Below are 12,363 nucleotides of genomic sequence, written 5' to 3'. Positions count from 1 at the left end.
GAGACATATCTCAGCTCACATACATAATAAAAATACTCTTCCTTGTTATAGCAATCACTTTTTATAAGGGATTACATTCCAGAAGTTTCCTATCTTGTCCTCTTTACCTTCACTAGGTTTGGAAATAACTTTATTGCACATTTATTTACAATCTTTTTATTAATCATGTGAATTTGAAAGCTGATATTTATAGGCATAGCCCATTTTATTGTGCTTCACTTTATTGCACTTTGAGGATATTATTATTATTTTTTACAAATTGAAGGTTAGTGGCAACCCTGTGCTGAGCAAGTCTCCTGCTGTTATTTTTCCAGTAACATATACTTAATTCATATCTCTTGTCACATTTTGATAATTCTTAAAATGTTTCAGACTTCTTCATGATGTAATATTGCACCTGTTATGGTGATCTGCGGCCTTGATGTTCCTATTACAAATATTTTGGAAGTAACTGCAGATGCGGTGGAAACAGCAAGAGAGTGAGTGAGAAGTAGAGCCTGAAAAAGTTACTGAAATGCTTCAATCTCATGCTAATGAATGGAGAGTTGCTTCATTCTCATGGATGAGCAGAGAATGTGGTTTCTTGGCATCTCCTCTTGGTAAAAGATGCTGTGAATGTCATGAAATGACAATGGATTTTGCTGTAAAGGAGCAGCAGAGTTGGAGAGGGCTATCAAACAGCATCACATGCTGCAGAGCTTTTCATGAAAGGCAGAATCCATCTATCTGGCAAACTTCATTGTTGCCTTACTTTAAGAAATTGCCACAGGCACCCCAACCTTCAGCAACCACCCCACTGCCAGTCAGCAGCCCTCAACATTTAGGACAGACCCTCCACCAGCAAAAAAAGATTATACTCACGGAAGGGTCAGATGATGGTTAGCATTTTGGGGGGCAATAAGTTATTTTTAATTATAGTATGTACTTTGTTTTTTTACACATAATACCACTGTATACTTGATAGACTACTGAAGAGTGTCAACAAAACTTTTATATGGACTGAGAAGCCAAATAACACCCGTGATTAGCGTTTTTGTGATACTTGCTTTATCGCAGTGGTCTGGAACAAAACCTGCATTATATCTGAGATGTGCCTGTGTGGTTAAACAGTGTATTTTCATCAATTCTTTATATGAAAGGACTGACAATAAAATGGGAGTGGTTGCACAATACCTCAAATTAAAAATGGAAAGGGAGGCAGAAGAAATAGAGTTCAGTAAAAAGCATGTCCAGATGTATGAAATAAAACAGGAATCTGTTCCAGAGCACAGACCTATGAGCAGTCACCCTGATACTTCTGAGGATCGCAGGTCCCGGGTAGGAGAAGGGCAGGGCTGCAGCTCTCTCGGATCTCTTTTTGTTGACCTATTCTCCAGAGAACAAAAAGTGGAAATTTTGTTATGACTTCTGAGTGTGTGTGTGCGTGTGTGTGTGTGTGTGTGTGAAGTTTAGGATTTTTTTTTTCCCCATGTTCTCCATTTTTCCAAAAGAAGTGTGGATCAACTCTGGCTTATGGCAATAGTTGGAGCTTTAAGGTTTAAAAATTTACATTTGTTTTGTTGTTGGATGTTTAACCAACTCCTCACCATCTTCTGCCATTAGGGAAATTCACAAAGTTAGGGTTATGCATTGAATGGCCAAGGAAATTATCTTTGTGGAGCAAACTTTTTACTATGCATCAGTCTGTAATTTCTCCAACTTTCTGAGAGGGAGAACATGTTCATTTGGGGGTGTTAAAGGAAGGTGGGACTGTCAGAATAGGACAAAGAAAGTGTGTGGGGACAGATCCCACAAAAGTCATAGACAAGAGACACTGGTGGGAGACACTGGTGTGGAGCCACCAAATGTTTAAAAGTAATTAAAGCCTAGCACATCCTAACTCTCTCTCTCTAGACTTGACATTTTGAGATTTCTAAATTTAAAGGTTACATTACTTTTCTGGTGAGTCTTTGTTTGACTGTGCCTTCTTTGGCTCACCTGCTTTATCAAGTGTACACAGGTTCATGAACAGACCATGTGACATGTGAGTCTGGAGAATCAAAGGGGCTTCTGTCAAGGCATGCTCAGGGGTGCCTGACTCATAGGCCAGATCACATGTTGGGCACTGGCTTCAGGTCTCAAAACCTGTGTGCTCACATCCCTGTGTTTCTTTGCTACATGCAGCTGTATAGTTTGGTTGTAAGCAATTACTATAGTTCTGTTTGATTGCTTATTTAACCATTGCAAAAGATCTCTCTAGTGAGTCAGACAAGTCAGCCATTTTGAATATGAGTTTTGACTCCAAGGACTGACCCCAGGATACTCCTGATGGTTTCTCACCTTGGACTGTGGCATATTAAATTTCTCTAGAAACCACCAAGCAGTGGGGCCTCCCTGGTGGCCAACGGGTCTTAAGTGCTATCACCTCCTCAGCCTGAGTTCAAGCCCCAGCCAAGTTGCTAATCCACATATGGCACAGCAGACCACTCCTTTCTACCCCGCTGTACCCCTTAGCAGCGTTGTACAGTAGATCCACCTGTCCTGCCTCCCACTCTGGTAAACCCTCTCAACCCCCACACCTCTGGCCTACACCCCAGTTCTTCTATGCAAAAAACAAAACAAGGCAAAAAAAAAAAAAAAAAAAAAAAAGCAGAACTTGTGAAAGCTACTCAAGTGTCTATGGCTTGAAAATCACTTGAAATTATTTGGAAAAGCTGTTCTCTTTAAAATAAGTTATCAGTCTTAGGAAAGGTTGGAATTAAGCTATGGTTTGGGTCTACTCATAAAAAAATAGTCCAAATTTCTGGATTCCCTTTCCAAGCTGAAAAAAGCAAGTTCATGTTAGTCAGCCTTGGGGCAGGCATTATTAATTGCCTACACCAAAGTCATACCCTTATTTCTCATTCCCTGATGCCATCTGAGTTTTGGGAGGACATCTTTAGTTCTCAGGCCCTGAACTAAGTTAGCATCTTGCCCGCTTATGGATAATACCAAGTGGGAAGTCTGCTAGGGGGCCTCAAGGAATATTTTCTCCCCTTTTAGAGGGAAGTATACTAGGTCAAGTTCATTGCCTATGTTGCTGCCATCTTTCTGAATTTGAACAGGATCACACAAGGAAACTATTCCAGGAGCTGCTATGGCCATCACACAGCTGTGAGGGTCGGAGAAGAGACCTTGACCCTAGGCCCAGAGAGGACATCTGTGAGCTGTTGACTCACTGCCAGTTCTGTCTCTGGATTTTTTATCATATGAGAATTAAAAACCCTAGAAGTAGGGTATTTTCTTATTTGAAGTAAAAAATAGTCCTAAGTGTTATAAATAGCACTGACTACCTGCAAGGCCCTGTGCTAAGCAATCAGGGAAATTAAAACCATATTGGATACGATGCCCATCTCCAAGAGGCAATCTAGTTCAGCAGTTGGCAGACTTTTTCAGTGAAGGGCCAGAAAGGAAATATTTTAGATGTGTGGCCCATACAGAAGTCACAGTACTCAGCTCTGCAGTTGTGGTAAGAAAACAGCCAGGTACAATCTATGGAAGTGAATGTGCATGTGTTCCAATAAAACTTTATCATGAAGACTCAACTTCGTATTTCTTTTTTTTTTTTTTAAGATTTATTTATTTATTTATACAAGCACTGGGTACAGTCAGAAGCTCAGGAGGGAAAGAGAATTCACCAGAACCAGAGAGGAGAGGAGAGCAGTACAGGCAGAGTGACGAAGTACACTGTTGATGGGAGCAGTGGGCGGCAGGAGAGGTCTGCGCGCCATGTGGGACCCTTGCCGGGTGGCCGGGGATCGAACAGGCGCTGTAGAGGCTGCGGGCAGCTTCGCAGCCCAGCACTCAACTGCTGTGCCACCAGGGGAGGCCCTCAAATTTGTATTTCATAGACTTAGTGTCACAAAATTTTCTTTCTTTTCCTCAACCATTTAAAGTAGTAAAATCCGGGCCTCCCTGGTGGCGCAAGGGGTTAAGCACTGCACTATGAAGCAATCCAAAGCCTCGGCAGCACAAGTTTGATCCCTAGCCTGCCAGGGAGCTACCCACATGGTGAAGCAGACCTCTCCTGTCTTGCCTGCTGCTCCCCTCAGCAGTCTGCCTGTTCTCTTTCCCACTCTGTCTCTGGTGAATCCTCTCATCCCTGCATCTCTGGCCTGTGCCCCAGCACTTGTATGCATAAATAAATAAATCTTTTTTTTTAAAAAAAAAAAAGATTTATTTATACAAGCACTGGGTACAGTCAGAAGTGTGGGAGGGTGAGAGAATCCACCAGAGCCAGAGCAGAGAGCAGAACAGGCAGACTGATGAAATACGCTGCTGAGGGGAGCATTGGGGGCTGCAGGAGAGGTCTGCGCACCATGTGGGACCCTCGCCTGTGGCTGGGGATACAACCGGCGCTGCAGAGGCTGTGGGCAGCTTCGCAGCCCAGCACTCAACCACTGCGCCACCAGGGGAGGCCCATGAATAAATAAATCTTTAAAAAAAAAGTCATAAAATCCTTTCTTAGCATGCTGGACAAAACTATGAGGCAGGCTGGACTGGGCCCAAGGGCTATGCAGTTCACTGTAGCTGGGGCAAAGAGAAGGCTTTTTAAAAAGACTATCTTTCTGATTGACAGGAAGAGAAAACTGAAAATAGGGAGAAGACAAGCTTTAAAATTTTGTTTTTCTTCTACTTTTGTCCTTAAGCAAAAGGTAACCTCTTAGCAGTTGAGAAGGGCTAACTAAGAGAGGAGAGAGAACTGGGAAACAATTTGAACAGGAGGTGTTAACCACTCTTGTGGTTTGGTTTAAGTTTTTTCCTGCTGTTAGCGTTACTGAGATAGTCACTGTCACTTTCTGGTATTAATGCTCTTGGCATTAGGGACCTGCCTGGTGGCACAGGAGTTAGTCTCAGTGTTCTCAAGCTATTGGCAGCCACTGCAACATGAGTTGGATCCCTGGCCAGGGAGCTACCCACATGGTGCAGCAGACCTCTCCTGACTCACCCGCTGTTCCCCTCAGTAGTGTATTTCAGTAGATCCACCTGTTCTGTTCCCCACTCTGTCTCTGGTGAATCCTCTCACCTCCCCTTCCCCGCATCTCTGGCCTACACCCCAGCTCTTGTATGCATAAATAAATAAAAATAAATCTTTCAAAAAATCCTTATTAAAAAAATGCTTTTGGCATTAGTTAATTGTGAAAGGTTTAATTTTTTTTTAAATATGGGGCATTCATTATTACAAGGGAAAATATACAGCTTTTTTATTACCTTAAAATCTTTTCTCTGGAATGTTTGTTCTGTGGTTTTATTTCTCAATAAATTAATATACCACTGACTGTTTTTAGTAAAAAAATGTTGAGGGCAATTTCTTTTGCTGGTGTCACTAAACATACTGTGATGTGTTCTTCCTGCTCTGGATATTGAGAATGAAAAAAAAAAAAAAAAGAGTGAGTGAGAAGGGAACATTTTGATGGATACACAACTGTGACAAGTTAACATGTTAAATGAACCTTTACATCTCTAATTATATTATTTTTAACTTACTCAATGGAAAAGATTTGGCATGTCTTTATTAGTCTTAAAAATAAAGGATTACATTTTCACTACCACACAAATAAAAATACCAAGTAGAATAAAATAAAGTGAAAAGAAACCGATTAGAATAATGGCTGTGAGCTTTATAAAAGGGAAAGTTAAAGATTTTTGTATTCAGGGCTCTTCAGTGTTAAATTGATCTTTCAGGTCAATGTTTTGGAGTGTGTTCAAAACCAAGAAAAAAGAGCGACATTCTTCATTAGCTGGAGATAACAAGAGGCATTTTCAGTGGGATTTAATGCTGGGGAGAGACTGTAGCAAGTATGGAAATAACGGAGAGTTGAACTCATTGAACTGATTTGTGCTGTTTACTGATGTTTAAAAATAAAAAGACCCCATTGATTCAAGTTCTGTGCCCCTGAATCCTTTCATCAAGCATGCAAGGAATTGGCATGACACTCAAGGCCAAAACGAGTGACACCATGAAAAAGAGACGCGTAAAGGAAGTGGACTTTTCTGGCAGGAACACTCCACGGCCTGTGAAAGGGAACATTGAATGTCTGTGGGGCCAGGCCAGGGGCCACAGCTGTCAGATGGGGTTTGAGCGGAACACGTGGCTTCTGCCGAAGGAATTGGGTTTCTGAGAAAGAATTAAGGCTCGGGCCAAGGTGGCGGAGGAGAGCTCAGAATGGTGAAAAAGACAGCTGGGGTTGGCACCAGGAGAACACACCAGGCCCCCTGAAAGGCAGCCCTGCTGCGAATAAGGGCCATTGTTCAATGATACTTCAGCCCCCAGGGGCTCAAGCAGACTTGCTAAGAGGAGGTGGTTATCCCTCTGGGTCAGCTTACATTGGACTCCATAACACTCAGAGCTGGAGCTTAAAGGCTTAAGCCAACTCTTAGAGGAGAGGATTATGAAAATATACTTGAATAGGTACATCCTTCAAAAAGACAGCAGAGCAAAAGGGAACACCCTTAGAAATGAGCTAAATGGACAGGACAATTAGGAAACAATAACATAAAGAAGAAGGAGGAAAAGAGGAAGAGAAATGAGGAGGAAATGGGGCTTTAAGACTAAACTCTCTCTATGCACACACATATCTATGTGTATGTTCATATTTATTGTGAAAATTTTCAGAATACATAAAAGAAGAACAGCATAATATTTCCCTGCATATCCGCCACTGGATATAATAGTCACTAACAATTTGCCATGTTTTTCATCTATTTATTTCTTTCATCTATTTGTTTTCTCACCTACTACTAATATATCTAAAGACCCTTTTTTAGGGGTCTAACTTGGTGCTAAGTGTGCTTGTTGCTACTGCATGTCATGGCTTGCAAATTCTCTCACCTCTTAATGGGAAGATCTATCAGTGGAAAAAAAATTTGTATGTATGTGTATATATACATGTCTTGTACACACATACATATATGTAAAATCTTCACAAATACCTAAATACATTTCTCTATAGTTACTATAGTTACCATGTTCAAAACTGAACTCCAGATTTTCTCTCCCAAACCAACTCCTTCCACAATGTGATGGGTATTGTAGACTGGCTCACCCAACATCTAACTCACCCTCCTTCTAAAGTGCCTTCCAATATTGCAGAAGCTGGGGAGCTAAACACTACATTTCCCAGATTCCTATGATCCTAGATTCTAAACCTGTCCTTTAGGTTTTGATAATAAGATGCAAAACTTGAGTTTGGAACTGATTTAATGAGGAGAGGCAGGACACAGGCCTCGGTTTGCTAGAAAGGATCCTGGTAAAAGTAGTAAGATCCATGTCTGCAGAGTTGGGGTGCCTTACCAGTTTGGTGGTGGCAGCCTGCTGACTGTGTAGGAGCAGCAGCCACCTTGGTGACAAGCTTAGTGATAGGGACTTCAAGAGTTGTTTCTGGGGGCCTCCCTGGTGGCGCAAGGGGTTAAGCACAGCACTGAGAAGCTATCTGCAGCCTCTGTAGCACAAGTTTGATCCCCCGGCTGGCCAGGGAGCTACCCTCATGGTACAGTAGACCTCTCCTGACTTGCCCGCTGCTCCCTTCAGCAGTGTATTTCAGTCAATCTGCCTGTTCTGCTCCCCACTCTATCTCTGGTGAATCCTCTCATCCCCAGCACCTCTGACCTACACCCAGTTCTTTTATTCAAAAATTAAAAAAAAAAAAAAAAACTAAAAAGAAAAGAAATTGAGAACTTGGTGCTAAGTGTGCTAGTTGCTGCTGCATGTCATGGCTTGCAAATTCTCTCACCTCTCAATGGGAAGATCTATCAGTGGACAAAAATTTAGTATGTATGTGTATATATATATGTCTTGTACACACACACATATACATAAAATCTTCACAAATACCTAAATCCATTTCTCTATCAATCCTACTGCAAAGCTGCAGGATAATGCTAATCTTACTCTTTTCCATCTTTGTAACTCCATTCTTTAAGAGCAAGAAACCTCTCTCCCATTATCCTCAATATAATTACTGATTTGCTTAATCCTAGAAAATTCAGAGGGTAGTTTCAAAATTGCTATCCCTATAGGAAACACAAACCTACTAATTAGACTTCAATATGTGTTTATAGTTATTTTCATCTTTAGTTTGAAGGTACACAGTCAAAACACTATGTTCAAAAGTTACCTGTGACTGGAATAAACATTTATAAAGAGGATTTACAAATGGCTTACAAGCACATGAAAGATGCTCAACATCTTTAATCATTGGGGAAATGTAAGTCAAAACCATGATGAGATGTCATTTTATACCTTGTTCATACCCTCTACGATGGGTACAATTAAAAAAAAAGGAAAATGTTGTAGTCCCTTCTCCATGGGGGATACATTCTAAGTATCCCAGTGGATACATGAAACTGGGGAATGATACTGAACTCTATATAGTCTATGTATTTTGTTATATACAAATATATGATAAAGTTTAATTTAGAAATTACTCGAGATTAGCAACAATAATTAATAATAAAATAGAACAATTATAACATCATACTATTATGTTGTTCTATCTTCAAAATACATCCAGACTGACTATACCTGATTATATTTATATGAAATATCCACAAATAGATGATCCTTACAGATGGAAAGTAGGTCAGTGGTGACCTAGAGCTGGGGGAACTGAAGAGAATTGCTAATGAGAATGGGGTTTATATATATATATATTTTTTCTACTTTACATAAATATATATATATATATATATAAGGCCCTTGCAGAATGTCTGATTTATAGTTGTCTGTTAATTTTGTTTTTTTATTTATTATAATTTTTTTCCTGATCCCTTATTTGGTTTCCCTACATTCCTCCTATAAGTGATAGGCATGGGGTTTCTTCTTGGGATATAAGAAATCCTAAAATTGACTGCAGTGATGATCACACAACTCATTGACTAATAAAAACCTCTGAAGGCCTCCCTGGTGGCACAAGGGGTTAAGCACAGTACTATGAAGCTATCCGCAGCCACTGCAGCACAAGTTCGATCCCTGGCCAGGGAGCTACCCATGTGCTGCAGCAGACCTCTCCCGTCTCGCCCACTGCTCCCTTTAGCAGTGTATTTCAGTAGATCTGCCTGTTGTGCTCCCCACTCTGTCTCTGGTGAATCCTTTCACCCCTGCACCTCTAGCCTGTGCCCCAGTTCTTGTATGCATAAATAAGTAAATCTTTAAAAAAAATAAAAACCACTGAATTATGTTCTTCAAATCAGTGAGTTGTATGGTATGTAAATATTATCTAAATATAACTGATATTTAAAAATACATTCAGAATCTAGTTTTACTTATATGAGGAATATTGAGAAACTGAAAAAGGGTCAGGAAAAAGACAAAACTTACAAACAAGCTGACCATAGATCTGAGACATAAAGCAGGTTTGGGGAAAGAAGAAGAGTCAAAACAGGGGTGGGAAGAGCACACAGGACTGTGGTGATGGATCACGGGTGCCATAGTTGTGGGAGAGTTATGGGGACTACACCCGAGGGGAGAAATCAAGTACTGTCTAAAAATTAACAACATTGTAAGAAAACACATTTAAAAAAGTAATCCAGATTCTTACCAATTCTCAACATTACCACTACTCAGTACTAACACATAGCTGCATACCTCCCACCTTTAGCTCTCAGCTGGATTATGCATTCACCTTCTAACTGCTTTTCCAACATCTGTTCTCAACATAACAGGCAGGGTGGTTCTGTTAAAAGTAAGGATCAAACTCAAATTCTTTAAAAGACTTTCCATTTCATTCCAAATAAACGTCAAAGTCTCACCCATGGCTGATAGAGTCCTCCCTGCTGAGGCCCTGCTGCCTTCCTGTCCTCCCTGCTTCACTCTGGTCAAGTCCCAGGCACTCCCTGACCTGGAGGCCATGCACTGGCTGTTCCTGCACAGGCTGTTCCTGTTCAGTGGCCTCTTTTGTGTTTTTGCCCAAAGGTCCCCTATTTAGAATAACAATACACCCACCCTGCAGCAGAATCTACTTCTTCCTTGCTTTTATTTAAATAGTACTTATCATTTAAGAAAATTGTCACTCACAAGTATTGAATCAGATTCATAAGAGCTGGAATTTGAGTTTGTTTTGTTTGCGACTCTATTCCCAGCCCCTAGTACAGTGCCTGACACAGGAAGTGTGCAATAAATATACAGTTAGTGAATGAATAGTTGTTCTTTCGTGGTTCCTGCTCTTGACACCTTGTTAAGTGCTCTAAGCTCTGAGACCTGGTAACATCCAGCTCAGGATGCACAGTTGGATTTGCTGCCTGGCCTACACCATCCATTAGGGCCTGGGGTTACAGGGGCAGCCTCCAACTTAGGCAGGGAGCTCTCACTAGCTCCTGTCTTTCCCTCAGAGACCTACCTTCCTTCTTCAGCTTTCTTTGAAATATTCTGTTAAGATATGTGGAGATACATGTCACTTTCTTTTACAAGCAATATTTTCTGCAGGAAATTCCTGTGGAGAATCATTTGGGAAACTCAAATATTGAAACTTTCTATCCAGAAACTCTGGAAAGGGCTAAGGTTGTTCTTTGTGGTATTTGTCTACTTATTTGTCAGCCTTGCAATGGAATGTAATTTGTTAATGAAAACAAGTAATATTTCTTCCATACCTGAGCTTGTGGTTTGAGATTCATGTCTAAATTCATAGACCTTGGGCCTCCCCGGTGGCGCAGCGGTTGAGCGCTGGGTTGCGAAGCTGCCCGCGGCCTCTGTGGCCCCGGTTTGATCCCGGCTGCTCCCCGGCCACCGGAGGAGGGTCCCATATGGCGTGCAGACCTCTCCTGCCGCCCGCTGCTCCCCTCAGCAGTGGACTTCGGTCCTTCTGCCTGCTCTGCTCCCCGCTCTGGCTCTGGTGAATTCTCTCACCCTCCCACGCTTCTGACTGTACCCAGTGCATGTATAAACAAAACAAACAAAACAAAACAAATAAATAAATAAAACATGCCTCTATTCAAAAAAATAATAAATTCATAGACCTTGAAGGAATGAGCCCTATTTCTCATCTGGGGGTTGGCAGCATATAGGAGTGGCCTTCTCTTCGGGTTTGGGTCCCCACCAGGTTCTTCAGTTTTCGGGAGATTTAGCCTGCCGGGGGCCAGCTTCCCAAGTGTACCACAAGTGCAGTGCCAGAGGGTCCCACCTTTAGAGGGGTTCTGTGGTTGCTTTAAGACTCTGCTGTTGCCACCTGGAAATTCTCAATTTTGAGCAAGAGACCCTGCATTTTCATTTTACACTTGACCCACAAATGATGTAGCCAGAACCTGCTCCTGCTGCAGCTCTGCAATTTCACATGCACAGTGGCGGCCCTGCAGCCCTGCAGTCTGGCATCATGCCCCCAGGTGTAGCAGGGCAGGCACCCCTGAACTGACTGATGGTGAAGGGTTTGCAGAGCTTGTTTAGAGATGATAGTTTTTGCAGGTACAGTGTGACCACCTTACTATGTTCTGCAAAACCCACCCAGGGGTGAAGCTAACCAATTGAGATGTGTCCCCAAAGGACACTTTTGGTTCCCTGTAGATTTGGTTTCTGACACTTGCTTTGGTGAGCAGCCCACCCACCCCAAGCCCCACCCCACCCCTGCTTAAGGACATGGTATAAAACAGTCTCGTGCAGCCACTGTGGGGCATTCTAGGGGATTATTATTATTTTTTTTTTATAGAGGCATGTTTTATTTTATTTATTTATTTGTTTGTTTGTTTGTTTTGTTTATACATGCACTGGGTACAGTCAGAAGCGCGGGAGGGTGAGAGAATTCACCAGAGCCAGAGCGGGGAGCAGAGCAGGCAGAAGGACCGAAGTCCACTGCTGAGGGGAGCAGCGGGCGGCAGGAGAGGTCTGCGCGCCATGTGGGACCCTCCTCCGGTGGCCGGGGAGGAGCCGGGGATCGAACCGGCGCCGCAGAGGCTGCGGGCAGCTTCGCAACCCAGTGCTCAACCGCTGCGCCACCGGGGAGGCCCTTCTAGGGGATTATTGAGGACTCTGTTGAAGGTGGCACATGTACAAGAGAAACTTCTTTCTGATCTCAGTGTGTGGAATGGTTAACCAATTCCCGATCAGTTGCTTGTGTTCTCTAGAATGCTAGGGTCACCATGTGCCAAGTAATGCACTGTTGCCTTCACTGTCTTGTTACTGGGAAACTGAAAGCCATCTGCCACCACAGCCACCAAGCGCAGAGCTGGATTGCATTTGTTTTGGTGACAGCCTCATTCTTAGCTCCATTTTATCTTCCCTGCCCTTTATTTATTTTTTTTTGCCTCCCCTCCCCCCCGCCCCCGACCAGTTTCTTCATTCTTTTGTCTATAGTTTTATCTTACTGTGTGTATTTTTGCAAGTCATCTCACATCCTTTCTGGGGAAAAGTTATGACTT

This window comes from Talpa occidentalis, unplaced genomic scaffold (genome assembly GCF_014898055.3).
Source record: "Talpa occidentalis isolate TD23 unplaced genomic scaffold, MPIMG_talOcc4v2.1, whole genome shotgun sequence".
Classification (NCBI taxonomy): Eukaryota; Metazoa; Chordata; class Mammalia; order Eulipotyphla; family Talpidae; genus Talpa; species Talpa occidentalis.
This window is presented reverse-complemented; position numbering follows the sequence as displayed.